Source organism: Eptesicus fuscus, chromosome 9 (assembly GCF_027574615.1).
Source record: "Eptesicus fuscus isolate TK198812 chromosome 9, DD_ASM_mEF_20220401, whole genome shotgun sequence".
In the NCBI taxonomy this organism is placed as follows: domain Eukaryota; kingdom Metazoa; phylum Chordata; class Mammalia; order Chiroptera; family Vespertilionidae; genus Eptesicus; species Eptesicus fuscus.
In genome coordinates, this window is record NC_072481.1 from 75937718 (window position 1) to 75943801 (window position 6084).

The 6084-nt window shown below is 42.9% G+C and overlaps 1 protein-coding gene across 1 annotated transcript in view; it reads right to left on the reverse strand.

Annotated features, from left to right (window-relative positions):
- E2F3 (E2F transcription factor 3) overlaps positions 1–6084 on the reverse strand; it is a 93792-nt gene that overhangs the window by 62001 nt on the left and 25707 nt on the right. The window lies entirely within an intron of this gene.

The window sequence follows — 6084 nt, forward strand, 5'->3', positions numbered from 1 at the left end:
AGAAGGTGGTAAAAGTAAAAAAGTACTATCTAGAACTCTAATCAGGGACCCAGGTTCAGAACCATACACTGATCTCCTTAAGGCCTTTAGTCATCTTCGATTCTCTGAGATTTAATCAGTATCAAGCACGGCACACAATAGGCACTCAGTCAAGTGAACTGAGTCAATCAATAGAGATCTTGACTTAAAAAGCCACCAGGAAGGAGCTGAGGAAGCCTACTGTGACATTTCAAGCTCCCAAATCTCAGCCAGTCCACTAGTGCCAGCCTACTTGGAGCTCTTCATTCATTTAGCAAATATTCACGGAGTACCTAATAAGTGTCAGGTTAACATTCTGGGTACTGGATGAACATAGATCCAAACTTCAGATAGTAATAATGTTAAGAAAATAAACATGAAAATAGGATAAAGAGTGACTGGTGGAGGATGGGGCATTTTAGACTGGATGGTGGTAAAGAACTTTCTGAAGTTTCAGCTGAATCAGTGATGATAAGGAGCCAAGGGAAGCATGGGAAGGCCTGTGACTGGGCCATTCTAGACAGAAGGAACCACATGTGCAAAGGCTCAGAGGCAAGAAGCTGGGCACAGGTCTCTCTCACCTCCTAACTTGTCATACTCTCAAGAGCTGCAGTCCTCCCTGGCCCTTTCTTCCCTCCAGTACAACATTGTCCGATACATCTTCCTTAAACACTTTTGTACTGTGGGGCCCTTGCTGAAACATATAAAATGTCCCCTATTCCTCGGTACACCTGACCATACCACACCTTGTTCAACATTTCCTCCCAGTCCTTCACATGAGCCCTCTGTGAAGACTTTGGAAGAGCCAGGCCTATGTGACTCAGTGGTTGAGCATCAGACCATGAGTCAAGTGGTCACTGGTTCGATTCCTGGTCAGGGCACATGCCTGGGTTGCAGGCTCAATACCCAGTAGGGTACGTGTAGGAGGTGGCCTATCAATGTGTCTCTCTCATCAATGCTTCTATTTCACTATCACTCTCCCTTCCTCTCTCTCTCTAAAAATAATAATAACAACAAATAAATAAAAACATGACTTTTTAAAAAGAGACCCTGAAAGAGGTTCTATTCATTTCTCCTATACCATTCCCTTCTTTCCTCCATCTATCACATTTTCAAATATGGTACTCCAGACCACACTGATCTCTCAGTAAACTTCAGGGCAGAGATTCCATAAATTATCTAATTTTTCCACACCCATAATAATCTGACCATTCTTTCAGTGATAAGCAACTCAGCCCCACTGAAGCAGTATGTCTCCTCTAAACTTATGGTTTGTGCCATATAGCTTATCTCAGACAAACCTAAATTGTTCTCTGCTCATAAATGTCTAATGGTCTCGGCTTATTTAGACTTTAAGCTCCTTTGAGCTAGCAGTAACCTTGCCTTGTGTTATCTTCAGAACATACAGAGCCGAAGTGGACAGATAGAGGCTGCTCCATAAATGTATCCCCCTTTAAATTCACAGATCCATCTCCCCAAGGCCCTATAGTAGACAAGATGGAAACATTTTGTAAAAACAGTTACAAATTTAAGACTAATTAAGTTGGGGTAGTTTGTATTCCAGATGAAGTTTTGCTTCTTCACAGGTATTATGAGCTGAATTGTGTCCACCTCAACATTCCTATGCAGGAGCTCTAACCTCTACTTCCTCAGAATGTGACTGCATTTGGAGATGGGGCCTTTAAAGAGTGAGTAAGTTAAAATGAGGCTCGTAGGCAGGTCCTCATCCAATGTGACTGGTGTCCTTATAAAAACAGGAGATTTGAACACACAGAGGCAGACACATGCACAGAGACCATGTGAAGAGACAGCAAGAGGGTGGCCATCTGCAAGCCAAGGAGAGGAGAGAGGAGACCAACCCTATTGGCCTTGATAGGACCCAACCTTAGTCTTGGGCTGCCCAGCCTTCAGAACTGTGGAAAATACATTTCTGTTGTTTAAGCGCCCCTGTCAGTAGTGTTTTGTTATGGCAGCACCAGAAAACTAATACCACACGTGTTTAAATTTCAATATTTCCAAAAAAAGGAGATGAAGATAAGGACTCGGGTGCAGGTAGTTTATTTGGAAGTGTCCCCAGCAAGCAGAAGTGAGGGAGCAGGAAGAGCGAGGCAGGTGAGTTATTTAAGGGCACATGAACCAGGTCATGGCTATAGGTAATGGGAGCTTAATTCTGCTGGGGCCTCCCTGGAAGCATCGAGAATGTCCCTTAAATTGTTCCAAGAGACAGGGATATTTACCCACTCACTGGCTTCTATTCCCAAAGGGTGGAGGGATGCCCCAGGCGATAACTTCCTTGACTTTCGGCTGCAGTGTGGGGGCAGTGGCACTAGATAAGCTCGTGGGAGAAAGCACGAAGGCAGTGCCGCCTGCGCCTGGGGCAAGGTAATGTCAGCATTCGGCAAGTGGGGGCAGTCTGAGCTCCAAGGACACCGACTGACACAGCCAAGGAGGTGGGCTGCAAGGAGGTGTGGGACAGAGGGAGTTGTGGTTAGCTGACCACAGTTGACACAGCTGGTTCTTTCTCCAGAGGCAAAACATTGTTAAGGCAGCCAAAGGCAGCAAGATTCTCTGATAGACCATCTGATACCACAAAGATGTATAGATGCTGGCATCCTATGACATGCTTTCCTCCCAAAGGTAAATATGGGTGTCCTGAGATAATGAGGAGGAATGTTGAAGAACTCTCACTCGGGCATGCTCACTTTCAGCCGACTCTTGCAAATGCTGTACTAATATTTTAAATAAGACTTTTGGTTGGGCTTTTCTGCTATTTTCCCAGCTAATTGAATTCTTTTACAATCAACCTGTTCCAGTTGTTGTAACTGGCCCTTCAGCTGTAAAATGAATCCTACTGCTTGTGAACAGCAGAAAGAGTTTAGATGCTATATAATCACCTAATTTAAGTTCTAGGTAATTCCTGAAAGCCCAATCATTAAAAGCACTTCCCCCTGCCCCCATCCAAGTTTTATCTCTAGAATTGAGTTTTTAGGTTAAATATATGGTACTTCTGAACATCAGGTAAGAGATTTCTAATTCCAGTTGATTCAATTTATATTAGAGAACAAATTTTCTAAATTACCTTCAGAAAACGATTTCCTTCTTTTAGGCAAACAACTGTTTGAGATTTATTATTTAACACTTTTGTGAAATACAACATCTGAGATGAAGTTATGCAGGAAGATGTCAGGCTGAGTGGCATTTCCTGGTATTTTCCAATTACCCAAGTCCTATCTTTAGGGTTGCCAGATTTAGCAAATAAAAACACAGAATACTCAGTGGAATTATAATTCAAACAAACAAATAATTTTTACTATAATTATATCCTAAATATTGCATGGGATATACTTATACTAAAAGTACAAGTATCAATGTGTTACCTGAAATTCAAATTGAATTTGGCATCCTATTATCTTAATATTCCAGAACGAAAAATTAGCAAAATTAGAAATTAAAAGCATAATTTCTATTTAAAGTAGAAACTTCCTGTTTTTACTACAATAAACCACAGCAGACTGCTCAAAGCATGACTAGTTAGAAAAAGCTGCTATTCTGACAGGATTCATTTTAGAGCTGATGGTTCATTCTAACAATTAGGATAGCTCAATTTGAAAGAAATAAAAGAGTTTAAAAACAAATATTAAATTTCCCCTAGAAATCAATGTGCAAGAATAAAAGCCAAGTATTATTTGTATAAAAGGAGCAATTAATATGTAGTAAAAATACATTTTGTTTGCAAAGCTTGCTACTGTTTACTCAGTGCTTATAAAAACTAAAACAGCAATGTGGATTATGTGATACTGGGGGGAGGGGGGAGCCCACACACAGAAAAGGCTGTTATGAAAATTTCTGATTGGATCCGAAAGCTTTATACTAGTACTAGAGGCCCAGTGCACGAAATTCGTGCACAGAGGGGGGTTGTCCCTCAGCCCGCCTGTACCCTCTCCAATCTGGGACCCCTCAAGGGATGTCCGACTGCCCGTCTAAATGGGCAGTCGGACATCCCTCTCACAATCCAGGACTGCTGGCTCCCAACTGCTTGCCTGCCTGCCTTCCTGATTGCCCCTAACCGCTTCTGCCTGCCAGCCTGATCACCCCCTAACCACTCCTCTGCCAGCCTGTTTGCCCCCAACTTCCTTCCTCTGCCGGCCTGGTCACCCCTAACTGCCCTCTCCTGCAGGGTTGATAACCTCCAACTTCCCTCCCTTGAAGGCCTGGTCCTTCTCAACTGCCCTCCCTTGCAGGCTGGGTGCCTCCCAACTGCCCTCTCCTGCTGGCCATCTTGTGGTGGCCATCTTGTATCCACATGGAGGCAGGATCTTTGACCCCATGGGGGCAGCTATATTGTGTGTTGCAGTGATGATCAATCTGCATATTACTCTTTTATTAGATAGGATACCTCAAGCTATATGAAATAGTCCTAGATTTTCAGGATTTGAAGGTTTTTCCTATGGAAACCCAAAATACCTTAGAAAATGAATACACCTTGTTTGAAAAGACTTAACTGACTTTGCAATAATGGGAGAAAGCCTGCTAGCAATAGGAACAGAATTACCCGAGAACACAGCTTCTAAACCTCTGTACTACTGAGATTTTGGGCCCCAAAATTCTTTGTTGTGAAGGGGACTCTACCGAATAGATGTCAGTAGCATTCCCTCCCAACCACAGTTATGACAACCAAAAATGTCTCCAGACATTGCCGAATGTCCCCCGGGGGGTAGGGGGCGTGTAGAGCTGTGCCCAGTTGAGGACCACTGGCCTAGGAAAACTTGAGTGTCTTGCCCCTAGCAATCACACTCTGGAGTTCCCAGCAATTTTTTAAAAAAATATTTGTATTGATTTCAGAAAGAAAGGGAGAGGGAGAGAGATAGAAACATCAATGATGAGAGAGAATCATCAATCAGCTGCCTCCTGCATGCCCCCTACTGGGGATCAAGCCCGCAACCTGGGCATGTGCCCTTGACTGGAATGGAACCTGGAACCCTTCAGTCCACAGGCCGACGCTCTATCCACTGAGCAAACCAACTAGGACCCCAACAATTTTTAAAAATATTATTGCAGGGCAGCTCAGAATAACAAAAGAAAGGAAAAAAAGCTATAACAAAGCCTCCATCAAACCTATGTTGATTGAAGTTGTTCTAAATACCTTTGAATATAATGAAAAGAAATAGATCTATTTATCTAAAGATGCTTCTAAACCTCTTTATGGACAGGAAGTTGTGTGCTAATACAGGAATTACAGCAGAGAACTGTTTTTAGTCCCAGCTCTCCACTTGCTCAACATGTATATAGGGTGGGCAAAAGTAAGTTAAAAGTTTACAGTCATGAGCACACAGAACAGAGTTAATAGTCATTGTAATAAACATAACCTGTATGTCTTTTACCATAAAAACAACCCTAAACCTAATTTTGCTCACCCTTGTAGAAGAACTAACCTTTCTGAATACTTGCCATGTTCCATGCATTCTCATTCAGTGTGTCCCTCCATCAACCCTGAGAGGTAGGTCATTAATTGTCCCATGTCATGGATGAGAAAATTCAGGTCTAACAAAGTAAAATAACTTGCCCGAGATCCCACCGGGTGAGACTGTAAACCTAAGTAATTTCAAAGTCTAACCCCTTCACCAACTCTCTCATGGGGGGGAGGAGGGGGAGGAAGGAGGGGAGAGGGGAGATGGGGAGGAGAGGAGAAAGCCACTCAACGTCTCTGACTTCAGATTGTTTTATTTTTTTTTTCTATTTTTTTTATTAAGGTATTATATGTGTACATATCTTACCATTGCTCCCCCACAACGTCTCTGACTTCATTGTTTCCTCACCTGTAACCGGAAATAACGTTTCTCAGTATTTCTCAGATTCGCCGCAAGAACTAAGGCAGTAAAGCGAATTGTTGGAGGGTAAGAACCGAAGTCCTGGCAACCTGCAGGCGGTGATATTCAGATTCTGAAGGGCTGCAACATCCTCCAACAGCAGGAGAACCACTCCCTGATTCTGAGGTCTACTTAGACTTGAAAATGAACTGGTGCCAACTCCCTTTGAAAGAGCACTATCAGGAATGCAAATGTAAAC